Source organism: Lolium rigidum, chromosome 7 (assembly GCF_022539505.1).
Source record: "Lolium rigidum isolate FL_2022 chromosome 7, APGP_CSIRO_Lrig_0.1, whole genome shotgun sequence".
Taxonomy (NCBI): Eukaryota; Viridiplantae; Streptophyta; class Magnoliopsida; order Poales; family Poaceae; genus Lolium; species Lolium rigidum.
This window is the reverse complement of record NC_061514.1, coordinates 275,560,350-275,576,178: the sequence shown is the minus strand read 5'-3', so window position 1 is coordinate 275,576,178 and position 15,829 is coordinate 275,560,350. Positions and strand designations below refer to the sequence as shown.

General features: G+C 55.0%; 1 long non-coding RNA gene and 1 pseudogene across 1 annotated transcript; one reads left to right on the top strand and one right to left on the bottom strand.

Annotated features, from left to right (window-relative positions):
* The first annotated feature begins 1,538 nt into the window (after positions 1–1,538).
* LOC124675808 lies at positions 1,539–1,953 on the top strand. The gene is made up of 2 exons (XR_006993419.1): positions 1,539–1,606; positions 1,698–1,953. It is a non-coding gene; the product is annotated as an uncharacterized LOC124675808 (long non-coding RNA).
* Positions 1,884–5,427, bottom strand: LOC124675806 (annotated as a pseudogene).
* Positions 5,428–15,829: the final 10,402 nt, after the last annotated feature.

Sequence of the window (15,829 nt, the reverse complement as noted above, 5' to 3'; positions counted from 1 at the left end):
GTACCAAAGTAGCAAAAAACGTTTTAATTGTAGCAAACTCTATTCTCGCCGGAGACTCGCCGGAGTCCGCCGGAGACCTCGCCGGAGATCTCGCCGGAGTCCGCCGGAGATCTCGCCGGAGTCCACCGGAGACTCACCAGAGACTACCGGAGACCTCGCCGGAGATCTCGCCGGAGTCCGCCGGAGATCTCGCCGTAGTCCGCCGGAGACTCACCAGAGACTACCGGAGACCTCGCCGGAGATCACACAGCAAAAACGTTGCTATTGTAGCAAAAGAAAATAGAAATCTAGCAAAAGTAACCTCACCGAAGACATCGCCGGAGATGCCGCCGGAGACATCACCGGAAACCTCGCCGAGAACTTGGTAGCGGAAAAAATGTATTATAGTAGCAAGAAAGCATAAATATTGTAGCAAGAAAAATTTGTTATTGTAGCAAACTGTGCATTGATGAAAAAATAATGGTAGCAAGACAAATTTTCCCAAAAGAATTGTAGCAAATAATTTATAGTATGTTAGCAAAAACGCTAAATTAAGGTAGCAAAAAGAGCAGATAATTGTAGCATCACATTTTCATCACAAAAACCCAATTTGCCGGAGAGATGGTAGCAAACAATTTACACTATATTAGCAAAAATGCATAACTAAAAGTAGCAAAATGAGAAAACTATTGTAGCATCATAATATATTTTTCTCTATTGTAACAAACTGGGTAGCATTACAGAGAACGGTCAAAAGGAGCACCCGGATCAATGGCGGAATCCCGCGTTGCCCCACGTCCTGAGCTCGCGCGCTGGCCGGCGACGACGACACGGCGATGGGAGAGATGGCCGACGGCGAGGCGGCAGGGGCAGTGCGCGCCGGCGGCGAGGCGACAGTGGGCGAGCTGGCCGGTGGCGAGGCAGCAGCAGGCGAGCTCGGGAAGAACCACGGGCATCTCGATCCGGCCATGGATGGAGCTCCGAACCGGCGCAGGTTGCGGCGATGCAGAGAGGCCGCCTTGGATGGCGCTTCGGGCGGCGCGGGAGGAGAGGAGGGGAGGGAGGCCGCCATGGATGGAGCTCTGGGGCGGCGCGGGAGAGGAGGAGGGCCGGGGATGGCCGCGGCGGATGGCCACGCCGGATGGCCGCCGGGCGCGAGGTGGGCGGCGCCGGGAGCGGAGGCGCATCCTTGGGAGCTTCCGCGACCCGTGGAGGCGGAGGCCGGCGGCGGTAGGTCAGCTTCCGCGACTCGCGTAGGCGGAGGCCGGCGGCGGTAGGCGAGCTCGCGTGTGGTCGTGGAGGCGGAGGCCGGCGCCCCCGCGGCAGGAGCTCGTGCGTAGTCGGGAGGTGGAGGTCCAGGAAGGAAGACGACGGGAGGACGTTGCGATAGGATAAAATTTGGGTGGTTGGGGACGCGTCGTGAGCTCGTGTCCTGGTGGGCTCTCTTTTTTTCTTTCACTCGTGTCACATGGAGGAGCCGGGGGATCAGAACGCTGTTCCCCCGGGGGAACCTCAGCGTTTTCCTTTAAACCCTCATTGTGATTCATTTTCCTCTGTTTGTTTCCAGATGGCAGTGTCTGCAATGAGACACGTCCTGGGGGATAACAAGGAAGGCCATGACATTGAGGTAATGCTTATTTTTCTCCCTGATGTGAATATGCCTCTGTATTTGCGCATCACCTTAATGCTGAATAATGCAAGTGAACTTAATGTTCCAGGTGGGAGTTGTCAGGAAGAGCTCTCCAGCGTTCAGAACTGTGTTGAAGCGTCTCCACAAATATCCACAAGGAGCGCAGAGTACCCTGGATCAATGGCGGTAGTAATTTGTGGATTTGCTCAAGTGATTGACATTACTGCAATGTCTTGTGTCCTGTAGCGTTTCGTGTGGGATGCCATTTCAATCAGACGACCACGAAACAGCCTGCTCATCCATAGGTCATTTATTCTGTTATTACATCTCACTGAATTCTGAAACCATGAGTGATACATCCGACTGCTTACTGCAGAGCCGAGCGTGAGAAATTGGCAATGCTGACCTTCATTTTTCCAATGGCTATGCCTTATGACCACTAACTGTTACAGTAAATGTCTACGAGGGAACTGCTTCCTGCACCTGTGGCAGCTTCGCCAGAGACAGCCTGCCTACAAAGTTGGTCGCGAGGCTGCCGAGGTAGAGGTCTCCGTCGAACTCCGTCACCGAAGTGATGAAGTTGATCACCTTCCCTTCAGAGTCGTCCAGCACACGGATGATCTCGCCGTCCTCCGACACATGAGCCACCATTGCCCCTTTTGCGGTCGCCTTTATCCTGTCGAGGAGTGCCGGGAACGCCGCGACGACTCTCTTTGTGAAGGTCCAGCGGCTGACCAGGTCTAGCCATGGTGACCTCAGCTGCACGCATTTTGAGCACCAACAATAACGAGACGTTCAGTTCAAAAGGAAGAGAAGAATTTTTAAACAGAAGGCTCGACGAGCCCAGCTTTGAATTAACAAAGCCATCAACCGGCCAGGGGTACAAGGTAGCACGCAACAAAGAAAAAAGAAGAAAAAGAAAAAACTGGGGACATAAGCTAGAGATACAAGCCCAGGTGGTGAAGAGCTAAAGCCTACAACAAAGGAACAGGCAGACTAGGGCCGGGCCCTAAACTACAGGTTCTCCGAGAACGCCCAAGACTTCAGCAAAACACCGGCGGCTCCCCGAGACGCCACTCCGCGGATCTGAATTATGCAGGACTAGCACACTGAGCAGCATGTCGAACAGAGGACCACCAACACCCCGAGAGCAGGCTAACTACGCTAGTGAAGCCGGCGAACCTCCATAGCTCGAAGGGGGAAACTTCATGACAGCGCCTCCGAGAAGGAAAATGGCGCTCGCGAGCGTCATCGTTGTCGGCACGGAGCAGGCTGTGCAATGCTTTCGCGAGAGCTTCGGCACCCACCCCAAGAGAACTCCTAAGTCTCGGCGCATGCCATCACGACAAACCACCGACTCGCCGAGGAACACCGGGGTGCCTCCCGCCACGACGCACCCACGGACAGACCACCCTAGGCTCGGGAATGGTCGCGCAAAGGGAGACACACCGTCTATATGAAGCCGGGTCCTGCTCGACGCATGGCCTCAAAGAAAGGGGCTTCGAGGAGGAGCTCGGAGGATCGCTAGTAACTAGGGTAGCGAGACAAAACCCGAGGGCGAGCAACCGGCGACAAGATGAGTGTCATGGCCACACCTCCAAGAAGGTTAACGGCGTCCAAGGACGTCGTCGTCGCCGGCAATGGCAAACGCCTTGCATTGCTTTCGCAAACACCCCATCGAGCTCGCAAGCGTCCCTGTAGGACAAGGCGTCCAGTGGTGCCACACCAGACCTGCAGGAACGGAACCGAGACGCACCGTCCCCCGGTGGTCAAGGGTGGCCGGAGGGAAACAGGAAGGCGGTGACGGCACCCGCCACCGCACCATTGGAGCACCCCCTCCCAACCACCGAACCCCGCCATTCTCCGGCCGGAGCAAACCAGAAATGACATCTTGGTCCCTACCAAGATCGAAAACAGAGGGCGCATGAGCACTGCCAGCCCGGACAAACCCCAGCGATGGCCTCGACCCGCACCCACCTCTGCCGTCGGGGGCACAGGGCAACCCAGCTGCCCAGGACGGGGCCCTACGGGACAACCCAGCCCGAGCCAGACCACGCCCGGCCCAGACCTAGGCCCGCCGGCCCAGATCTAGGCCCGACGCCGCCACCCCTGGCCACGGCCGCGCCGGCGTCGGGACGCGCCAGCCAGGAGCCAGCCGCGCCGCCAGCCCGCCGGAACCACGTAGATCTCGCACCTGGCGGGCGCCGACGCCTCCGGCCGCGAGACGCCGCCCCCGGCCGGCCGCGCCGGCCCGCGCCGCCGCCGCCGCACGAGGGGAGAGGGGCCCCGCCGCCGCCGGCGCCCCGGGGCTTTGCCGGAGACGCCCTCCGGCGGCGGCGAGGGAGGGAGGAGGCGGAGGGAGGGGTGGGGACGAGGCGGAGATGAGGGTTCCGCCCTGCCGCTCGCGGAAAGGAAGAGAAGAATTACGAGACGTTGCTTCGCATCAGATTGGTGAGGTGAGGTGAGGAGGAACCTGGATAAGGGCGATCCAAAAGGAGCCGTCTGGTGCTCGACGGATGTTATCAGGAGACCCCGGAAGGTCGACGAAGGTCTCTGTCTGGCCGGTCTTGTCCCCTTTCAGCCACAGCTTCAGGCATCTGTACCTGCACCGCACAAAATTCAGAAGAAGTTACTTGTGGAGCTGGTGTAGCCTGCAGACTGACTTATCTGCCGGAGGTTTCGTGAGGAATTACCCCCCTGACTCGCAGACGATGACGAAGGTCTCGTCCCGTGGCAGGGGCCACGCCGTTGGCGAAGGCGAGGTTGTCGAGCGCGACGGACGTCTCGCCGGTGCGCGGGTCGTACTTGAGGAGGCGGCCGGTGCGGCGGGCCTCGAGGTAGCCGAGGAACCACCGGTCGAAGGGGAACCTGGTGCTGGCGTCGCTGAAGTAGACCGTGCCGTCGGACGCCTCGATGGCGGCGTCGGCGAACCTGGCCATGTGGGTGGCGGAAAGGGAAAAAAATGATCAGTATTCAGTACGTGCAGTCACAAACGCTGCAATCTTCAGAGTTTTCTCCACGATCGAATAGAAGACGAACCGGACCTGATCGTGGATCCTTCCACCGTCGAGGCAAGAATGGTCACGCGACCCTCCTCAACTTTCAGCAAACCCTGCCAAGAATTCACACCAACATATAGAAGCTTTGAATGACTGTTCGCATGATTCTGTTATGCCCGGCACAGCCGGTCGGTCCGAATCTGCCATATATACCTTGTCGGCGTCGCAGACGAGCATGCTGCCGTCGGCGGAGGGCGCGATCCCGAGCAGGCCCGTGCCGCCGACGAACCGCCACTGCTCCCACGACCCGTTGGGGCGCATCCTCTGCAGCCACCCGTCCCTCGTCGCCGTGTACACCGTCCCTCCGGCAGCTGCGTCTACGTACACGTCCTCCGGCTCCCTCAGCAGCCCTTCCCCAAGCTTCTCCAGCCCCTTTATAAGGTATACCAATCAGTACATGGAAGGAAATACTACTAATGAACGGAGTGGCAAAAGAACAACTGACCTGGAGGAGGTTATTGGGCGTGTAGAGTGCGGCGGGCGGCGCCGGCGACGGGACCGGCTGGATGGGACTGTTGAGCGCGACGTGGACCGCCAGAGACACGACCACCGCCACCGCCGCCGTGCCGAACAGACCTCCGGGCGCCATGATGGACCGACCGACGTCGATCGATCGGCCGGCGTCGAGATACACCACTGAGCTGGAAGCTGAACTGACTAGAGAAGCTGTGGGGAGTGACACTGGCTGGCAGCACAGGCCGAGGCTGGCTGGGCTAGCACTTGCCGTGTGCAGACGGAGTTATGGGCTGCATGCATCTTTGAGACGTGAGATGGACCACTTTCAGCAGGTTAGGGCATCTCCAACGCACTGATCCAAACGGACACATCTGGACGTCCGTTTTTTGCTGTTTGGGTCGTGTCCCCGGACAGGCGGATAACCCCGGATGTCCGTCTAATTTTCTGTTCCCCAACGCACGCAGCCACCCAAATTTTGCTAGTACTACTCGGAACTCGGAGGCGCACGACGGCGAGCTCTTGCTGCCCTGGCCTGTGCCGTCGCCCGCCGCGAGCTGCTGCTGGTCACCTCGCCCACACCCTCGCCCATCGCCAGCTGGTGCTCCCGGCCTGTGCCGCCGCTCGTCGCCCCGCCGCGGGCGCGGCCCCGTCGCCGCCGACGCAGCTTCCAGCCCGTGCCGCTGCTCCTCGCCCCGCCGCGGGCGCAGCCTTCCCGGCCGTGCCGCTGCCGCCGTCGCCCCGCCCGTGCTCGCGGCCGAGAGGGTGCGGCGCGGCGAGCGCCCGAGCCCGTGCTCGCGGCCGTAGAGGTGCGGCGCGGCGAGCGCCCGAGCCGGGACGCGGCAGAGAGAGCCCCGCGCGGCCGGGACGACGCGGCGTGGCCGGAGCTAGGAGGCGCGGCGCGTGGCTCGGCTTGGCGGGCGAGGGCGGCGCGGGGCGGGCGCGCCCGTGGCCGGAGCCGAGACCCCGCTCGGCGTGGCGAGGCTCGCCCAAGCTCGACGCGGGCGCGGCCGGAGCGAGGAGGCGCGGGCGCGGCCGGAGCTAGGCCGGCGCGGGCGGCCGGAGCGAGGGCGACGCGGGGCGGGCGCGCCCGTGGCCGGAGCGAGGAGGCGCGCGCGCGGGCCCCTCGCGCGGCGTGGCGAGGCCGAGCGAGGAGGCGCGGCGCGGCCCTGCGCGGCGTGGCGAGGCCGGAGCGAGGAGGCGCGGGACACGGCCGGAGCGAGGGCGGCGCGCCCGTGGCCGGAGCGGGCCCCTGCGCGGCGTGGCGAGTCCAGCGACGGTGCAGCCGTGGCGGGCGCCACAAGCTCGACGCGGGCGCCACAAGCTCGACGCGGGAGCGGCCCCGTTCGCCGTCGTGGGCGCGGCGGCCCTGTTCCTCGCCGCCGTGGGCGCAGCCCTGTTCCTCGCCGCCGTGCACGCGCCCTCGACCGTCGCCCTGCGCGTCGCCGTCGACGAGCTTTGCCGCCGGAGCTCGTTTTGGCAGCGGCAACTTCGAACATGGATGGAAAAAAGTCAGGAGTCGGCGACGGGGTGCGGCCGGCGTGGGCGACGGCGGCATCAGCCCAGGCCAGCCAAAATCCGGTGGTTGTGCCGGCCATCTCCATGGGAAAAAGAAGACGAGAGGAGAGAGAAGCCGTGGCCCGGGTGGATAAAGCGGACGTCCGGAGCTCGTCCCGAGCCAGCCGGACAGACGCAAAGTCCGCCCAATTTTAAGTCAGGTTTGGGTCGCCCCGGACATTAATGGCCGTCCGTTTCGCATTTAGGTGTCACGCGTCGGGACGCTTCTTACCCAAACGACAAGTAGTAGCCTGCTTTTGGGTTTGGATCTCCGCGTTGGAGATGCCCTTACGACGGCGACGAAGGCGTGGTCCAGGCAGCTCCGCGTCTGCATGGCATGGCATGTCACCAACTATCCACACATTCTGCACTAAACGGTCAACCGGCTAAAGCGATGCGGGTAGAATTAATCGACCGCATGCAGCGGAGATATGGGCACGAATAGGATCCCATAATATGTGTACAGTATAATGTTTTGGTTGTTTCGTAGCCCTCCTTCTGACGGTGCTCACGGAGCCCTGTCACGTCGGAATGTCACATCCCCGGTCTGGGAAGGCTTCCCACGCATCCACAAAGCACGCAAGGAGGTGCGTGCCCGCTACCGAGACGGGGGTAGAGGACGATGCGAAGGCACGGAGCTTCTGTGCCTGGATGATCCGTTGAGTCATGGCGTTGACGATAGGCGTGTGCCCGCGGCGCCCTCAGAGCAACCCGGTGGCATGGCACAACCGCGGTTGGGATCTGTTGAAGAGGTGATGCTTCTGAAGATCCTCCGACAACGTTCAGCGGAGGACGCCTTCCTGGAATGCAAGGTGGAGGGGGTGAAGAATTCTACCGACGCGGCCTTGAGGAAGGCTACTCCGACGCCAAGTTCTAGGACACTATTGGGGTTAGGATTAGGGTCTGAAACTATCTAACAAACTCGATTCATTTTTTGTTTTTGTAAAGATGGAGGTTGGATGTGCCGTGCAATGAGAGATGACGGTGGACTTGTCGAAATCGCAGATCAAAATACTTCGCCCCATCTTTATTAATATCCATTATTTGCTTTAGAATATCTTTTTCATATCAGATAACACTTTTTGGGTAACTGGATCCAAGCTTTCCGGTTTCGAGATATTAGGAATCTGCTGGAGTTGCTTTAGGACGGTTGATCGATAAGATAGCCTTATGTCATAGATTGTACACTCACTGTCCTCCACTAAAGTGTGTACTTCCAACTTTCTTCAGAAGTTTATCTTTTGTACTCCGTAAGTTTGATAGTGGTTGTACAAAATAACATCAGTATTTATGCCATCAGATTAATATCAATAGATTCATGATAAATTATAACAACAATTGGAGGCCGACGAATCAACCTCAGCGCACAAAGACTAGCTAGCAGATGACGGTGAGCAATCCAATGAAGGTGGTAGCCACCCTTCACTTGAAGAATCTCGGTTTCGGTTGGTAGCACCGCCACCCACTTCCGGTAACATCATCGTCCGCCACATACCGCTTGCAACATTGTTGACAACCGCTAGTGGCACCATGGACCAACAATTGCAACATCCCTCCGCCAGTTCGATGCAGCGTTGCCACACCTTTTACAATAGCCGGCCAATGACGGAAATTGATCCCAGGACAACCTTATGTCCCCGCAGAAAATGCGACGTCGTCACTTGCAACATCGTTCGGCTTGGGATCGTATCCACACTGGTCACCCCTTGCACCACGTCGCTATAATCGTGGTTGTCAGAGAGATGGAGATATGAGAGACTGAGAAGCAATAGGGTGCCACATCGGGCGAGATAGGAGTGATTAAATGTGTGTTGATAGCAGAGGAAAAAATGCCGACATCGAGCATGGAAGGAGGGTGGATGCGCGTAGAGAGAGAAACATGAGGCCTTGTGAGTTCGTGTGAGAGAGATACATGTACGAAGAAAATAGAGTAGTAAGAAATTAGGGTAGGATGTGGGGTTTTCCCTTTTTCTTCCCCCATGGTGTGGGACATCTAGCACGTGGCTAGCATGGAGGATGCCGAGGGCGTTATCCCCGGTGGAGTACGAGACTTTTCTTCTTTTGAAAAAAATATATAAGATGTCTCGTTTCCAGTAAATTTTCTTATTTGAATGGCAATTCTTTGTACAACCATTTCAATGGAAAATTCGCAATTTTGTGTAACATAAATAAGCAACTCGGTGAGAAAGTTTAAGGGGTGTGTTGGGCCATGCTCAAAGCCGTAGAACTGGCAGGAGAAATACTCAGCGCCGTAGGATATCTCGATGTTAAGATGGGCCGCAAATTAGGGTGACCGGCTATGCACGTATAGTAGTTTTAGATGCCACCCGTGGGAGGTAAACATCTGGACACGATGGCGGCTGGCCAAGCTCCACCAACTGGTGCGCGACCTCGGCCTCCATGGAGTGGGAGGTGGTCATGGTGGCCAGGATTGAAAGAACACGGATGTCGCCTAGAGGGAGGAGGTGAATAGGCGGGAATAACGCACGCACGCAGCGGCGCGCCTCGCGCGCACCTGTTGGGCTGTTCCAACCGCGTGGGAACATGTTCCTTCTGTTGTTTGTCCTTTATCCTGTTAATCTTTTTTAACAAAATTTTAAGATGTGAAAACCAAGTTAAATTCTGTCAGAATTTGTTTTTACTCAAATTAAAAAATTGCTCCAATTCAAAAATTGTTTGAATTTAAAATTTGCTCGAGTATAAATATTGCTTCCATTTAAAACTTGCTCGGATTTAAAATTTGCTCGAATTTGAAATTTGCCTGAATTTGAAATTTTCTCAAATTTAAAGTTTGCTCGGATTTGAAACTTGCCCGAATTTGAAATTTGCTCGAATTTGAAAAAAAATCAAAACCGAAAAAGGAAAACCCAAAAAACCAAAAAAGAAAACGAAAAAAAGAGAAAGCATCAGAAAACCACAAACCAGAAAACGAAACCGAAGAAAAAACGAAAAAAGTAAACCAGAGCAAGATGGGCCGCGGCCCAGTCGTTTTCCCACGCTGGCGGGCGTTAATCGGCCCCGCTAACGGGCGGGGAATAGGTTTTCCGGTGTTGAGCGGTGAACAGGATTCAGCCGCATCGGGCCAAAATCTATGTGGACTCGGTGTCTTGGTGTGACGTTAGTAGCCCGAACATGAGAAACAATTCGCTAACTGACTGACTCGCACGCCTGCACCGCACAGCATGCGCCGCCGTAGCCGTAGCCGTAGCCTCGGACGCACGCGTCTGAAAGAAACGTAACTGTGCGTCCCGACGTACCTAGTCGGATAGGGGTCTTCTCATTATATATTGGTATAAAATACGGTTACAAAAAAGTTCTATACGTATACGTAGTGTATATGTCTGTCTAGTCTAACACCTTCCTCAATCTCAACTAGTGAAAGATTGAGATTGCGCTTACAATGCTCATACAAAGGTAAAGGGAGAGGTTTAGTGAAGATGTCAGCAACTTGATTCTTTGAAGAGATGAACAGAATTTGAAGTTGCTTTCGAGACACCTGCTCACGAACAAAATGGAAGTCTACTTCAATATGCTTGGTCCTTGCATGAAACACTGGATTTGATGACAAGTAAGTTGCACCAATGTTGTCACACCACAAGACTGGAGGTCGGCCTTGAGTGACACCAAGCTCACGCAACAAGGATCTGCACCCGCATCAGTCTCAGCCGTAGCATCACCAAGAGCTTTATACTCGGACTCGTACTTGATCTCGAGACAGTGGACTCGTTTCCGTGCACTCTAGTGCGATCAAATTTCCTCCATAAAAGATAGCATATCCCCCGTGGATCGCCGATCATCCATATTGCCAGCCCAATCAAGCATCGAAAATGCCGAAAGTAGTGTAGAGGAGGAAGACCGAAAAAGTAAGCCACACCGAATGGTGTGACGTACATAGCGAAGGATCCGCTTGACAACTGCGACCAATGAGGCGTTCGAGGCTCATGAAGGAATTGGCAGACCTTGTTAACCACAAAGGATAAATCTGGTCGTGTCACTGTGAGATATTGAAGATCACCAACAATACTGCGGTACTGAGTCGCCTCCTCAGAAGAAAGAGCATCACCATCGGAGCTGCACAGGCGTTCAGAGGACGCCATAGGAGTAGTCACTGGAGTACACTTCAACATACCAGCGCGAGCAAGAAGCTCCAAAGCATACTTACGCTGTTGAAGAAGAAGATGGCCAGTGGAGGGCGATGACACTTCAATACCCAGAAAATAATGTAGAACACCAAGATCCTTCACAGAGAACTCAGACCGAAGCTGACCAATCAACCTGGGAATAGCAGCCTCTAGTGAGCTGAAAACAATAATGTCATCAACATAGACCAACAGGTAAATGGTAACATCCCGGCGACGAAGAATAAACAAGGATATATCTGCCACTGACGGGGAAAAGCCCAAGGCACCAAGAACCGAACTGAGACGGGCATGCCAAGCACGAGGAGCCTGCTTCAGGCCATAGAGTGATTTGACAAGTCTGCAGTAATGATCCGGTTTAGCAGAATCAACAAAGCCAGGGGGTTGCCTCATATAAACCTCCTCATCCAGAAAACCATGGAGAAAGGCATTCTGAATATCAAGCTGACGAATGTACCATCTGTGCGAAAGAGCCATAGCAAGTAATAACCGAACGGTAGGAGGTTTCACCACATGACTGGAAGTCTCGTCATAGTCAAGACCATATCGTTGTTTGTAGCCTTTCGCAACTAAACGTGCCTTGTATCTCTCAATAGAGCCATCAGCATGAAGCTTTACCTTAAAAGACCCACCGGGAATCAATCAGATTAACGCCAGAAACAGGGGGAATGAGTCGCCAAGTACCATTGTCCTGTAGGGCAGAAAATTCAGCCTCCATAGCATCGCGCCAGTGAGGAAGGCGTAGAGCTTCTTTATAGTCCCGGGGTTCATGAGTATGCTTCGACGCAGAATAAGCCTGTAGAACACAATTCCAAGCAACTGTACCATCTGTGCGCTGTTTAGGCTGTTGAATACCTCGACGTAGATGTGTTATAGGGCCAGTCGGTGGAGGAGCAGGAGCAGCAGACGAAGTGGAGTCAGCTGCTGTTGTTGACGGAACGGACGGAGCTGCTACTGCCGGCTGTGTCGCTGCCTGGGGGACAGGGGACACCGGTGATGGGCCAGGAGGAGACCGTCCAGAGTTGCTGGAGTCGCACGCACGAGAGGCAGGAGCAGCAGCTGTAGTACACGTCATAGACATCAGATTTATCCTTAAGAAGATAGAGCCAAGTGAAACGACTATAAGCATCAACAAAACTCACATAAAAACGATGTCCACTAACAGATGGTTGTGCAGGACCCCACACATCAGAATAAATAATCTCTAATGGAAACTTTGTTACACGAGTAGACAAGGAGAAAGGTAACTGATGACTCTTCCCTTGCTGACAAGCATCACAAACGGACTCAATTTTATTGGACTCATGGAGGGATGGTAATTCATGACTACGAAGAACATGTTGAACGACTTGTAATGCTGGATGTCCTAAACGATGATGCCACATATCACGAGACACCTTGACGCTGCTAAGTGCTTGCTTGATGACAGGAGCTTTAATCTCATAGAGACCGCCACTGCAACGACCTCTAAGAATGGGTGCCCGCGTGTCCCGGTCCTTAACAAAAAGATCATGAGGATGAAGTTCAATGAATACATTATTATCAGATGAAAGTTTATTCATAGATAACAAATTGCGAGTTGCTTTAGGGACATGAAGGACATGATTAAGAGCTAGAGACCTAGAGGATGGAGTAGGTAAAATAGCATGACCAATATTATGAATGCGCATACTTGAACCGTTGGCTGTGTGAACCTGGTCGGTGCCGTGGTAGGGCTCTCGTGAGGTGAGCTTGTCCAACTCATGAGTAATGTGATGAGTGGCGCCGTAGTCCGCATACCATGCCGGGTCCGCAACCCGAGGAGCGCCAGAGGAGGATCCATGGGAGGCAGTCATCGCCATGGAGAGTTGCTTCTCGGTGTCGCGCCCATCATTGCGATGCCGAGAAAGTCACGGTTAAACCGCTTGTAGCACCGAGAAGCAGTGTGACGAGGGACTCCACAGAGCTGACAGACGACACTGCCATGCCCAGCAGTCGGCTTAGGGGCCGTGGGAGGGGGCGCCGTCTTGGGCGGTGGAGCAGAGGGTCGGCGGCTGCCACGAGCAGTCCATGCAGCGACAGGTCCGGCGGGAGTGGAGGCAGCAGCGTGCGCCGCCGGATAGTGAGCAGCACCTCCGTGAGTGCGGCGTTGCGCCAGCTTACGCTGCTCTGTAGCCTGAAGCTGCAAGAACAGGTCACGAATCTACATAGGAGTGGTGCGAGCATTAACCACCTCGAACAGGGCATCATACTCTTCACCGAGGCCGACGAGGAGAGAAGAGATAAACTCATCATCGCGGAGAGGCATCCCAATACTGGTCAACGAGTCCGAGAGTGCCTTCATCTGATGGAAATAGACATTGATAGTCTTGTTGTCCTTCTTCAAGTCAGTCATCTCTTGCCTGAGAGCCGAGGCACGAGCAATAGACGTCGACGCAAAAGCGCCACTCAAGGTCTCCCAAGCCTCGCGAGAAGTACCGGCGAACATGATCATACCCAAGACACCCTCGATCATTGAAGAGACGAAACCCGAGAGGATTGCCTGGTCCTGCTGAATCCAATGGCCGGTGCGCCGGGTTCGGCCGTGGGTGGAGGCCGCCGGCGTGGCTGACGACGACATGAGGGTCGGGCAGACGAAGGATCCATCAACATAGCCCATCAACATATGGCTGCGGAGCGAGCGGACCAACCCGAGCACGCCGTAACATGTAGTTATCGCTGGTCAGCTTAATGGTGATGGCTGGCGCGATGGTGACAATGCTAGGAAGCGTTGTATGGTTGAACGGTCCGGCGCTGTAAGATGGCAGCGGCTGGTGCTGGGGCGGAAAACCGGACGGCGCCGCGCTGTAGGGCATCGGGCCAGTGTACGGCAGTGACGACGGCCCGGCATGAGACTGTTGCGGTCAGAAACCCACCGGCGAGCAGCGACGGGCAACACAGTAGAGCCGGGAGGCTCCCAGGATTGCGGCTGACCCTGGTCCCTCGGGCGACGGCCCGCAATGCCTTCCCGGCATACGCGTCCCGGTGCTTACGAGGGCGTGCCACCCGACCTATACCTGGTCGAGAAGGTGATGGATTGCTTCGACTAGTTTCCCGCATGGCAAACACGTAAACATTAAATACGAGCCCCGATCGGCTCTTAAGTTGTTTCGTGGATCGGCTCAAAGAGCCGATTGCCCCATGGTTCATGTTAGATTTATAAGGACATGAGGATCATGCTTTATCAATATCAAGCTAAGCTAATCTACGATAGTCTAGGGTTTTCACCGTATAATCGGAACATCCTATGCGTAATTGAGCCTAACAGATACGTAAGATGATAGAAAACTAGCACTAAAAAGGCCTAAAAACCAACGTGAAGTTGATCCCCGGAACAATCCTTCTAGAGCTTAGTAAACCACACCTTACGCACTACCGGATCCTTCAACCCGTTTATAAGGCCTAACCATACGGATATCAAACCAATCCTTGAAGAACAAGGAGCAACTATAGCGGATTAGATCTACTAAATAATGAACAAGCAAGGTGCTGCCCCTACACCTAAAATAGGTGTAAGGGCAGCTAGATATCGAGGGGAAGCGTAGCTAAACAAGTGCATCGTGAAAGCATTGTGATCAACCCCAAAACACCTAAGATAAGGGTGTTGCTCGCCATCAAAAAGACTTTCTAACTTGGGAATAAACCCAACCGTGTACGAGCTAAACTCTATCTCTTAATTCTAACCGACACGTATCCTACTATATTTAAAGATACACGGGCAATCTTGCCCAAACTTCTTGCACAAGGCCGGTTCGGGAATATCTTCCATGTATATCTTCTAAGCCCATTTAATCACGGCCCATCCCCAGACTCGGTTAAATTCTGGTGATAACACATGCCCCCTGGTTTTGGCAATGATAATTTCAAAACCACTATATTTTTTTCTTCGTAGGGTCACGTCGTGGCAGAGCAGAACCGCCGCAGTATCCTTCATCATGATGCCTTGCCTTCTCAGCTTCTCTGCCCGACTTGACAGATTCGGCACCATGTCCTCGGAAACTGCCACAACATTAAACCTCCACTATATCCCCTTTTATTTAACTGCGTCGAGCAACTCGCTTCTTCATCCCCTTCCTCAGTACTAGCCACCGAAAAGCCCTCCTCCACCATGGACTCATCCTCCTCCTCTGCTGCATCGGCTCTCTCCTTCCAATCTTCTTCCTCAAGCGAGCCTATGCCAGAGCACGACCAATGGGATGAGCCGGAGTGGGACTTCGACTTCGTGCCAGATGGCCCACCCGAGGCCCTCGTCGGGTCATATGGCGACTTGCCCCTGACCGATGGGGAGGACGACCTCCGGTTCCTCATCGACGGGGAACTGGTGGCGGAGAGTGAGGATGACCTCCTCTCCTGGGGTAGCTTCACCCCCTCCGACGAAGAGGAAGAAGAGGAGGATGAGGAGGACGACGCCTCCTCCAACGAGGAGGAAGAGGAGGACGACACCTCCTCCGACGAGCCGCCGACAAAGCGCTTCCGCGGCTGGGCCTGGTCGGATGACGACAAAGACGACGATGATGAGGAGGAAGAAGCCCCCATTGGGGGCTACAACAGTAGCGACGAGGAGCTCGCCAGCAGCAGCACCGGCGGCGGCTACAGCGGCGACGACAAGGACAGCGACGGTCCTTAGAGTAGGGACCACTTAGCATAGGACTAGTAGTAGCAATCTGTCCTCCTTTTGTTCCTCCGTTCCTGAGCAATCGGCTCTTCCTTGTAAAAAACCCCCTTTTTAAAATGAAGAAGGATTCCATGCTTAACTCTTCCGATCGTCAAAATAAATCATTGCTCGAGAAACCGATGGTAATACATCGGTCTTTGCCTAAAACGCCAACAAGGCCAGTCCCCCAATCGAATGCAAAATTGAATGGTGACCTGAAATAATAGTCGTTCCTCTACAGTCGATGGCTCCGCATCGGCTTTTCAGCTCTAAAGTCGATGGTCAGTGCATCGGCTATGCTTTTGTTTTTTTTTATCGGCCGATTCCATACATCGGCCCC